Raw genomic sequence first — 13135 nt, 5'->3', positions numbered from 1 at the left:
TTAGAGGAAGGCCATAAAAATTGTCAAAGACTACAGCCACCCAAGTCATAGACGGTTCTCTCTGGTACTGAGGCGCCAAGTCTTGGACAAAAAGGCTTCTTATCAGCTTCTAGACATAAGACTGCTGAACAGTTCATCAAATGGCCACCTGGACTATTTGCATTGACCCCCTTATTTTTTTTTGCACTGACTCTCTTGCACAGGCTGGATGTACACTCACTAGACCCACACACTCATAAATACTACACTGACACTCCAACACACACACACGCTCACATTCCTTCACACTCTTCACATACACTGCTGCTACTCTCTGTTTATTAGCTATGCATAGTCACTACCCCTACCTACATGTACATATTACCTCAATTACCTGGACTAACCCGTACCCCTGCACATTGACTCAGTACCGGTACCCCCTGTATATCGCCTCGTTACTGTTCTTTAAGGTGTTACTATTTTTCCTTTAGTTTAGCAACATTTTCTTACTTTTTTAAACTCTGCATTGTTGGTTAGGGGCTCGTAAGTAAGCATTTCACTGTAAGGTCTACACCTATTGTATTCGGCGAATGTGACAAATACAATTTGATTTGTACGTTGCTTTGAATAAATGTCTGCTAAATGGCATATATCAGGAAGATACATCAACCAACCAGTAGATTTACAGTAGAACCAATTGGATTTACACTATGTAAGTTCAACAGGGAATGATATAAAGGATACCTTGGGATAGTATAATACATTATGTGAAACCTGCAGCTCGTGTATGCACCATTATACTGTACTGCCAAGATCATAGAGGAATATATAGGTTAGGAAGACCTCACACAATGTAACATCCTAGAAGATTTTATGGGATTTGTTTTTCAGCATGAATATGTTTTTGTCCCTCTCTCTTTTCCTTTCCCCTCACCAGCTGCATCACGTTGTTCTGTTGGGCCAGGAAGACACCCAACCAGCTGCATCATGTTGTTCTGTTGGGCCAGGAAGACACCCAACCAGCTGTATCATGTTGTTCTGTTGGGCCAGGAAGACACCCAACCAGCTGTATCATGTTGTTCTGTTGGGCCAGGAAGACACCCAACCAGCTGCATCATGTTGTTCTGTTGGGCCAGGAAGACACCCAACCAGCTGTATCATGTTGTTCTGTTGGGCCAGGAAGACACCCAACCAGCTGTATCATGTTGTTCTGTTGGGCCAGGAAGACACCCAACCAGCTGTATCATGTTGTTCTGTTGGGCCAGGAAGACACCCAACCAGCTGCATCATGTTGTTCTGTTGGGCCAGGAAGACACCCAACCAGCTGTATCACGTTGTTCTGTTGGGCCAGGAAGACACCCAACCAGCTGTATCACGTTGTTCTGTTGGGCCAGGAAGACACCCAACCAGCTGTATCACGTTGTTCTGTTGGGCCAGGAAGACACCCAACCAGCTGCATCATGTTGTTCTGTTGGGCCAGGAAGACACCCAACCAGCTGTATCACGTTGTTCTGTTGGGCCAGGAAGACACCCAACCAGCTGTATCACGTTGTTCTGTTGGGCCAGGAAGACACCCAACCAGCTGTATCATGTTGTTCTGTTGGGCCAGGAAGACACCCAACCAGCTGTATCACGTTGTTCTGTTGGGCCAGGAAGACACCCAACCAGCTACATCATGTCATTCTGTTGGACCAGGAAGACACCCAACCAGCTGTATCACGTTGTTCTGTTGGGCCAGGAAGACACTCAACCAGCTGCATCATGTTGTTCTGTTGGGCCAGGAAGACACCCAACCAGCTGCATCACATTGTTCTGTTGGGCCAGGAAGACACCCAACCAGCTGCATCATGTTGTTCTGTTGGGCCAGGAAGACACCCAACCAGCTGCATCACGTTGTTCTGTTGGGCCAGGAAGACACCCAACCAGCTGTATCACGATGTTCTGTTGGGCCAGGAAGACACCCAACCAGCTGTATCATGTTGTTCTGTTGGGCCAGGAAGACACCCAACCAGCTGTATCATGTTGTTCTGTTGGGCCAGGAAGACACTCAACCAGCTGCATCATGTTGTTCTGTTGGGCCAGGAAGACACCCAACCAGCTACATCATGTTGTTCTGTTGGGCCAGGAAGACACCCAACCAGCTACATCACGTTGTTCTGTTGGGCCAGGAAGACACCCAACCAGCTGCATCACGTTGTTCTGTTGGGCCAGGAAGACACCCAACCAGCTGCATCACGTTGTTCTGTTGGGCCAGGAAGACACCCAACCAGCTACATCATGTTGTTCTGTTGGGCCAGGAAGACACCCAACCAGCTGCATCACGTTGTTCTGTTGGGCCAGGAAGACACCCAACCAGCTGCATCATGTTATTCTGTTGGACCAGGAAGACAACCAACCAGCTACATCACGTTGTTCTGTTGGGCCAGGAAGACACCCAACCAGCTGTATCACGCTGTTCTGTTGGGCCAGGAAGACACCCAACCAGCTGTATCACAATGTTCTGTTGGGCCAGGAAGACACCCAACCAGCTGTATCACGATGTTCTGTTGGGCCAGGAAGACACCCAACCAGCTGCATCATGTTATTCTGTTGGACCAGGAAGACAACCAACCAGCTACATCACGCTGTTCTGTTGGGCCAGGAAGACACCCAACCAGCTGTATCACGATGTTCTGTTCGGCCAGGAAGACACCCAACCAGCTGTATCACAATGTTCTGTTGGGCCAGGAAGACACCCAACCAGCTGTATCACGACGTTCTGTTGGGCCAGGAAGACACCCAACCAGCTGTATCACGATGTTCTGTTGGGCCAGGAAGACACCCAACCAGCTGCATCATGTTATTCTGTTGGACCAGGAAGACAACCAACCAACTACATCACGCTGTTCTGTTGGGCCAGGGAAATGAAACAGTCATATGCTGGCCTTTCCCTCCCCCTCTTTTCAGCCTGTGATATAGATATGAATGAGATATGTGGGGGATGAGGCTTTAAATATTATCACTGTGTCCTTGTCCTCTCTCTCTCTCCCCACTCCTCTCCCTCTCATCGCTCCCCACCCTCACTGCCTCTCTCTCCATGGCAGCAACAGTAGTTTGATTCATGATTTGTGTTATCTGTTCTCCAGGAACCACCAAGCCCAGCTGTTCCAACAGTCACCGTGGAGCAGAAGGCTAAATGTAATTAGCCAATGGATGGGAGAGTGGGAGATGGGGCCTGGGTTTGGCTGTGTGTGTGTGTGTGTGTGTGTGTGTGTGTGTGTGTGTGTGTGTGTGTGTGTGTGTGTGTGTGTGTGTGTGTGTGTGTGTGTGTGTGTGTGTGTGTGTGTGTGTGTGTGTGTGTGTCACTCCAATATGACAGTGCGATATCGCACCATGTATAAACCCCCTGGTCGAATGTCATCCTCTCAGAATAATCAAATGAGATAAAAGTCACAGTGGGTGGAAGAGAACAGCCCAACACACCCACACACACACCCTTCACACACACGCACACACTGCCATGACTATTAGCTGGGTTTTGGTTGTTCTGATGTTGATGAGATAACATGTGTGGATACATGTGGCCGTCCTCCTGACTTGGGACCCTAGGGAGATAGCTGTAGATTAGAAAGTGAGAGAGAGATGGAAAGAGAGAGAAAGAAAGACAGTGAGAGAGAGCAAGAACACACAGTCCTCACTACCCATCCCCCCTCACACACATACTCACTCTATCAGCCTGGTCAGTGGTATGCTCTGAGCATGTCAAGGTAATCCACACCACCATTAAAGAGCCTCCACTAGGTATGGCCCCTACCTTTATTACAACCCAGCCTGACCCGAAGTTACTACTCTCTTTTCCCACCCCCTATGTTGTTACCTGCACTTCCCAGTCTCCAGCCTCACAGATCAGGGAGGTTTTCATGAAAAAGATTGAGAAAGGGATGAAACCCTGTTCTTTTCTTTTATCACACAGGGCATATGGGACTTAGGCCTAGTACACCATGTGGTTAATCAGCTGCCATGCTACGTTTCCATTTCTAACCAGAGGAAATGGCTTGTGGAGGAGGCAGGCAGCCAATCAGCCAGTCACACTGTGGGAGTTTAATGAGATCATTGCCATGGTCAGATTCCATATTAAAATGGACTCATTAAGCGTTACTTCCCAGAGACAGGGGCCTGATGATAATATTCACTAGCGTGGAATGACTGTTTCTGGACTAAAGGAATCATTTAGCCCTAGGAAGTGCTGTGGTCGTCAGCCCTCTGGTCCAGTCGTCAGTCAGACACTCCAATACTCAATGCCCAGGGTTGTGTTCAATATAGATTAACGTTCTGAAACGGGGAGGTATTACCTGAACACATATTTTCATTGTCTGTTGCTAAATGTTTTCCTACTGTGTGCCATATTGGAATAATGAAGATAACCCTGCTCTCCTGTATATTGGCCAGTGGCGACCCGTCATTCAGGGCAGGTGGGACAGAGCCCCACCTGTTTTGAGCTCCACCTGTTTAGCAAAAAAATAAATGGAAATGTCATGTAATTTTGGCATTATTACGTGTCACATATCAGTTTGCAAACAACGTAAAACATTTTAATAATAATTGAGTTAATAAAGCCGCATAACAACATGGTCTCTTTTTTGCTTTCTTCAATAAGGCAGCTCCAAAATGCAGGTATTTCAGCCTAGCTCAGTGCTTTCTGTGGTAGTGGGGCAGCCAGCGGAAAATACAGCGCGTAGGGGTTGGTAATGTTCTCTAGTTGCGCCATGATTGGCTCAGTGTTCTGTCACTCATGGGGACGCTACGTCACCGCAAATTCTACGAGGAGAGCTAAAAAATTCAAGCACCTTTGGTGCTGCCATAGAAGTGCCCATCCAAGAAGGCTCAAGGTCATTGTCCACAGATAAAATGATGTCAAATCACGTTATATCTACCATAGCTTTGATTGGTCTGATCATGTCAACATCATACCTTCAAAATCTTAGCTAGCAAGCATGCAGTCATCATCATGAATCAAGTCAGCTATCTACTGGCAAATTCTTTTCAATCCTTGTCATTTGAAGATAAATAATGAAGAGAAATTATAGATCAAACATATCGGTGCTCATCGGCAATTGGACATAAACATTACACAACAAGTTAGAAATCACAAATTCAACAATGAGTGGTTTGGAAGGAATCAGTGACTAACTGCAAGTATTGCAAAACAATCACTAGCCTGCTATTCAGTGGAGTGGCTGTGTGGTCCAAATCTGGTTTTAAAGGTTTCTTTTCAATCCAGCATGACTTCCGCCACGTTTTTAAAAAATGGAAACTTCAAACTGGTAAATCTCAGACTTCAATGAGTTCAAGACAACTGGGAACTCTGAAAAAACTAGCTCTGACTGGGAAAATACGTTTTCAATAGTCATCCAACTTGGAATTGCAAGTTGGGAACTCGGGACTCTTTCTAGAGCTCTGACCTGAAGATCACTGACGTCATGATTCAACCTTGTTTTTTTCAGAGTTGTTTTGAAAGCACCATAATTCCAGAGAATGCCAGACTTTGATGACAAAGTTCGATGACAAAATTTGCCCATGAAGGACCGCCGTACCACCTTCCTGTTCAAGTGAGCACAGCACAACAAGGTGAGTCCAAAAATGTATCGTATGTTGCTGCATAAATTATATGCTGTACCTAGGAAAGTAATACTAAGTGTATGTTGTGTAAGCTGTTGGTAGCCCATGTGCCTCACCCTAATAATTTGGTCCTAACAGCCCATGTGCCTCACCCTTATAATTTTGTCCCTTTTCCTTTCATAATTTAGCCTACTGTTCTGACTTGGTGGTGGACATGTAGCCTTTAGCCTGTTTTAGAGAAATGTCATCAAATATTGAAGGAGCTTTCATTGTCAGCTTATATGCCCCCTTTATTTATCCTAACGTTCTGACTTGGTGTACAGGGAAAATACTGTAAGAATGGCTCATGTTCTGAATTCTGGCTGTACATTTCAAAAGAGCTGAACAAATAGTTACAATGCATTCGGAAAGTATTCAGACCCCTTGACTTTTTCCACACTTTGTTGATTAGCCATATTTTAAAATTGATTTAAAAAAAAAATCCTCATCAATCTACACACAATACCCCGTAATGACAAAGTGAAAACATGTTTTTAGAAATGTTTGCAAATAAAGCCCTAAGCCTAATTTATTTACTTCAATTGACTGATTTGTAACTCAGTTAAGTCTTTGAAATTGTTACATGTTTATATCTTTGTTCAGTATAATATCCCTCATAGTAGAAAAGTGTACATATTCTATTGGTCAGCTTGTCGAGAAAGAACTAGCTCAAACAGACTCTGGGACAGTTGTGGGAGGATAGATACCAAATTAATATAACCAGTAGGCCTAGGCTACATAAAAAGATGTTTAAAATGATTGAATCTGATGCGACAGACCAGAACGTTTAGCTTAACATTTTGAGAAACTATTATTTCTTAACATTATTAGCACATCAATGCGCACAAGGCAGTAGGCTACGCGCAAATCTGCATTTGGCTACCGGACAATGAAAGAAAGTTGAAAACCAAAAAACATGAGAGAAATAGGCTACTGGTTTCAATGCATGTGGAAGTCTTATAAAATAATTGCCTCTTCTGATATGGTCGAATTTTGCCTAGGCTACTTTGAAGCAAGGTAAAACATGCCTCATAATTTGTAGTAAAACATTCAGGTTTCAAACAATTCAGTAGCTATATGTTTTCAAAATGCGTACTGCCTCTAGATCATTGCAAAGTGGTGTGTGAAGCGCTGATGAAGTCTGCCTTCCGTTGTCTATTAATTTGAACGGCGAATGGGAAGCTTGCTTCAATTACCAGTTGAGAAATAAAAAGAGTAGCTCTTTTTAATCTTGCATTTAGAACTGTTGCGCAATGATTGGGCTTATAAAAGCGCTGTCTGACAGGCTCTGTATCTGTATGCTGTGCAAGTGTGATAAATAAGATACATAACGAATATACAAACGCACCAATTGAATTCCACTAAATTATGCAAATTAACTCATAGACCGATAAGCATGACCACTCAAATGTATTTACATCAACTTCTATTTCCATCAATGAATAGGCTGAAAAGCATTATTTCTAAATTGTAATTTTTTTTCCTTCTCCCAGTGTGAATTTTATTTATCTGCATTTCAACAACAAAAAATGTACCTGCTAATGGAAATGCACACACACACACACACACACACACACACACACACACACACACACACACACACACACACACACACACACACACACACACACACACACACACACACACACACACACACACACACACACACACATGGAGCCAGTGTGTTGGAGTGGAGGACATCATGTCAGTGTAGTGCTCCTATGAATTACTATGAGTCAAAAGGAGATCATGTAAGATGCACCACTCTGTCCTGCCCAGGGAGCTCTATAAGGGGATGGTTTGTTTTGGAGTTTGCTACATAAGAGAGGGTGACCTTTGTCTGTTCAACTACACTGAACTGAAACTCACCCTAAAACATGTGCTTTTACTCCCCCCACAAATGATATTAGCCGACTCCTGCTGTACCCTGATAAACTGCCTGCATGCTTGGAAGCACATCAACATGTCACTGGCAAGAAACCATATTGATATACTGTAGCAATGCTCCAAGAAACACACAAACTCCAAATGGACTCACATAGAATAGAGAACCATTTGTACAAATTGGCTGCTTGTTCATCAGCCGCATACAAAACTAAGGGTGTAATCATAATGATACATAAGAAACTCAAAATCACCATCCTTGGCAAAGGTGAAGACCAAGAAGGCAGAATCACTTTCCTTAAATATATCCAAAATGGAACGAAAATTGCCTTTATTAATAACCTGTTTGGGCTGCAGGGGCAGTATTGAGTAGCCAGATAAAAGGTGCCCATTTCAAACGGCCTCGTACTCAATTCTTGCTCGTACAATATGCATATTATTATTACTATTGGATAGAAAACACTCTCTAGTTTCTAAAACCGTTTGAATTATATCTGTGAGTAAAACAGAACTCATTTGGCACAAACTTCCTGACCAGGAAGTGGAAAATCTGAAATCGATGCTCTCTTCTAGGTCCTGCCTATAAATGGGCATGATACGTATTAGTATACATGCACGTCATACACCTTCCCCTGGATGTCAAGAGGCTGTGAGAGAAGAAATTGAGTGTTTATCTTGGTCTGAGTTGGAATAAATCGTCTTGGAATGACGTGTCACCCATTTCCTGTTTTCAGGAAGGCGCGAGGTTGGACCCGGAATTGCCTTCTGAAAAGCTTTCGTTATAGGCGACTACTATCTCCGGCTTTGATTTTATTTGATACATGTGACAATATCATCGTAAAGTATGTTTTTTCAATATAGTTTTATTAGATTTTTGAAATTTATTCGGGACGTTAGGCGTGTTGCGTTGTGTGCCTTTGTTCAGAAAGGAGAGCTTCGCGCCACTTGGCTAGTGCGCTTGCTAATTCAAGAGGGAAAAAGGACGTTCTAAATCCAAACAACGATTGTTCTTGACAAAGGACACCTTGTACAACATTCTGATGGAAGATCAGCAAAAGTAGGACCCATTTTATGATGTTATTTCATATATCTGTCGAACTGTGTACTATTAGTTTTGCGCCCAGGTTTTGGGCACTCGGTCGCCATAACGTAAGCCTTATGTGGTAATGAAGTTATTTTTAGAATTCTAACACGGCAATTGCATTAAGAACTAGTGGATCTATCATTTCCTATACAACATGTATTTTTTTGTTATGTTTATGAATAGCTATTTGGTCAGAATATGTGTGTCAGAAAAAGTGTCAGAAAAAAATCCGGACGTTGTGGGAAAAAGTAGCTACGTTAGCACAATGTATAACCACTGATTTCAGCTCTAAATATGCACATTTTCGAACAAAACATAAGTGTATGTATAACCTGATGTTATAGGACTGTCATCTGATGAAGAATATCAAGGTTAGTCAAAAATTATATATATTTTACTGGTTTGTTACGATCACTAACTTTTGCTGCTGGGAAATGGCTTGTGTTTCTGGCTATTGTGGTAAGCTAATATAACGCTATATTGTGTTTTCGCTGTAAAACACTTAATAAATCGGAAATATTGGCTGGAATCACAAGATGCCTGTCTTTCATTTGCTGTACACTATGTATTTTTCAGAAATGTTTTATGATGAGTATTTAGGTATTTGGCGTTGGTGTCTGTAATTATTCTGTCTGCTTTCGGTGCAATTTCTGATTGTAGCTGCAATGTAAACTATGATTTATACCTGAAATATGCACATTTTTCGAACAAAACATAGATTTATTGAATAACATGTTATAAGACTGTCATCTGATGAAGTTGTTTGTTGGTTAGTTTGGTTGGTTCTTGGTTAGTTAGGTTGGCTTTGTGCATGCTACCTGTGCTGTGAAAAATGTCTGTCCTTTTTTGTATTTGGTGGTGAGCTAACATAAATATACGTGCTGTTTTCGCTGTAAAACATTTAAAAAATCGGACATGTTGGCTGGATTCACAAGATGTGTACCTTTCATTTGCTGTATTGGACTTGTTAATGTGTGAAAGTTAAATATTTCAAAAATATATATTTTGAATTTCGCGCCCTGCACTTGAAGTGGCTGTTGTCATATTGTGGGCGGCCTCAGGCTTGCAGCCAGAAGAAGTTTTAATGTGTATGCTCCAAGTTTTTTGATTCTCTGAAGAGCATATTGTTAGAATTAATTGAATTCCAACTGGATATTGGGACAGACATGAATGCTATTTTGGACATGTGGGACAAATCTAATAAGACCAACAACAATCCACAGGCAACTAAGGCTCTCCAACATATACTCTCTGATTACAACCTCATTGATGCCAGGCGAGCTCATAACCCTAAAGCCAAAGAGTACACTTTCCATTCAAACAGGCACAAACCATTCTCCAGAACCCATTTAAATACGATTATCTACTACTCTATTTTCTTCAATCACGAAAATAGAAATTTGTCATATGAGCCTATCTGATCATTGCTTACTACTGCCTGTTACACATTTCAGAATTTCCTAAAAGAGCCACAATATGGTGCTTTAATGTTTCCTTACTACAAAATCATGACTTTCTGTGAAGAATTTTAAACTGAATTGAATGAATTCATAATAATTAACAAAAATTCAGTCGATGACCCCTGGATTCTATGGGATGCCACCAAAGGCTTTATTAAAAAATAGTGCAACTGCATTTGCATCTGGGTTGAATAAATCACAATTAAAGAAGATTTCAGAATTTGAAATGTTGTTAACTGTGATAGAGCGTTCTCAACAAACACTAATTTCAGACCTTGGTAGCTGATACTCTTTCCAAAGGCAAGACAAAAGAATTAAGAACTCCACTTTCAACAGAGGTAGCCACCTCGCTGGGAGACCAAATCACTCTCAATGAACTCAAAAGGACATTGGATAGCATGAATAAAGGCAAATCACCTGGATGGGACAGTATTCCTCCTGAGGTCTATTTAAAAAAAAAAAAGTTAATAAAGGTTAAATTAAAATAAATAACGTTTTTAAATCAATTAGGTCCACTATTGCACGAAATGATTAACAAAGCCATTCACAAAAAAGGTAAAGATGCCACCCAGTGTTCTCACTATCTTCCCTTATCTGTGATGAACTGTTTTACAAAATGTTGTGGTTCTGTCTAGACACTTACTTACCCAAATTGTTCCACACGGACCAAAGCTGGTTTGTTAAAAAAAATAGTTTTATCCCCGGATTACCTCAATTGACTATTACATATCTTAAATGCTTCATCAGAAACAACAGCTTATTTCTCAATACAGAAAAAGGTTTTGACAGACAAGAATGGCCATATCTCTGGTCTGTCTTGGAACATATGGGAATTGGCTCCAATTTCATGAATATGATTAAAATGCGTTATGCCAATCCCTCAGCCATAGTTATAAGAGAACATTTCTTCTCTACTCCGTTCAGAATCACTAGAAGCAGCATACAAGGCGATCCAAAATTCATAATGCCGTTTTCTAAATGTATATGGCAAGGTAGGCTAAAGGATCCCGGGAAAAAATTAACAAACCTACAAAAAGGGAAAGACGTAGGAGGACTATCCGTACCAAACATAAATAGTATTTCCAGGCAATAGCATTTCACCCAATCCTAAATTGGTTTAGACATGGTTTACCCCCTGGCTGAGTATAGAGAGAAATATGATGTCTCCTATTGCCCTGCAAGAGGTGGTCTTTACTGATATATCCCTTAAACAATGCAAACTATGCTTTGGTCCTATTATTGCTCCCAGAATTTCTATTTGGCGCAACATTTTAAAACAATGTAACTGGGAATCAAAATGGCATGCTCCTACTCCAATATTTCACAATAATGACTTGCGATCTGGAGTGCCGCCTTTTGTATCCCCCCAATGTTCCAAATGTGTAATCCATACCCTTGTCAATATCATGGACAGTAATGGTTTGAGAACATTCCAAGATTTGAAAGATACATACACATTACCAGGCAAATCCTTTTTTCTATATTTACAATTTATGTCTGCTATGCTGCCTATGGAGTCCCTTGGGAAACCCAACTACCGAACCATCTAATGATGGTATTTATAAATAAATGATCTGGTCAACTTTTGGAAAGCTCATAGTCTCAGGTAGCCATTATAAAAGTATGGTCCACAGATCTATATTGAATCTGAACAACCCTTTATCTGGAACAGAATATGGAAAAATATGTCCTTGGCATCCCGTAAACAGAACCATCAACAGTTTGCTCACAAACTGTTTTTAACACCAAAGAAACAGTTTATGATGAAATTGGCCCCAACTCCCATCTTTTCATTTAGTTTTTATTTAACTAGGCAAGTAAGTTAAGAACAAGTTCTTATTTACAATGACAGCCTACCCCAGCCAAACCCAGATGAAGCTGGGCCAATTGTGCACCGCCCTATGTGACTCCCAATCACTGACAGATGTGATACAGCCTGGACTTGAACCAGGGACTGTAGTGACACTTCTTGCACTGAGAAGCAGTGCTTTTAGACCTCTGCACCACACAGGAGCCCTGAATTATGTATGTACATTCGTCCATTTGATGTGGGAGTGCCCTGCAGTTAAATACTTATAGGGTAAAGTTTATTTTAGTGCATGAATGTAAATATTCAATTATTTGCATCTATTATGTTACTTAACGATGATAGCTCCTTGAATCTCTCCATAAATCAGAGACGATTACTGCTGGCAGGCAGCACTGCAGTAAAAAAATATGTTGGCTCTTAGAAGGCAATCACCTCACTCTCTCCCCATTCGCCAGCGGATAAAGTTACTATTAGAAGTTATAAAATTCGACAGTGAGAAGGAATGGTGCTAGTCATAGAACAATTGAGGCCTGGACAAATATACTTGACTTTAAAGTCAAGAATATTCAGTTCCTGAGTGTCGCAGCGGTCTAAGGCACTACATCTCAGTGCAAGAGGCATCATTACAGTACCTGGTTAAAATCCAGGCTGTATCACATCCAGCTGTGATTGGGAGTCCCATAGGGCGGTGCACAATTGGCACAGCGTTGGCTGGGGATGGCTGTCATTGTAACTAAGAATTTGTTCATAACTGACTTGCCTAGTTAAAGAATTAGCTCAGCAAAAGCCCAACACTTACAAATGAACAATTCATAAAGCCCAACACAAACATGTAAGGGATCATGGATTCACCTGGTCAGTCTATGTCATGGAAAGAGCATGTGTTTCTAATATTTTAGACACTCAGTATATATACATATTTTAATATTTTTTACTTTCTTTGCTTTCAGGCCCACGAGAAAGGGTTGATATGGGGAAGGTTTTCTCTGGTCTCAGGGAGGGGTGGCGGGAGGGTGAGGGTTGCCTGATGAGCAACCATAGTTGCTAGGTGGTGGGAAGGTTTCCGGGAGAGGGGGGTGGGGGAGTTGGGTGGAGACACGGGAGGTTGGGGGTTGAGGCCCATTTCTTTTTGTTTTCTTTTCCTGTTTGTACTGAATGTATTATTACTTAAACTCTGTAAGTTTTTTTCTTCTTCTTCTTTTGAGTGGCAGCCTACTAGTACATATTTTATAAACATGTAATTTTAAATCAATAATGTACCTGTAACCCCCCCAACAAAAA

The sequence above is a fragment of the Salvelinus namaycush genome, chromosome 27 (assembly GCF_016432855.1).
Source record: "Salvelinus namaycush isolate Seneca chromosome 27, SaNama_1.0, whole genome shotgun sequence".
Classification (NCBI taxonomy): domain Eukaryota; kingdom Metazoa; phylum Chordata; class Actinopteri; order Salmoniformes; family Salmonidae; genus Salvelinus; species Salvelinus namaycush.
This window is presented reverse-complemented; position numbering follows the sequence as displayed.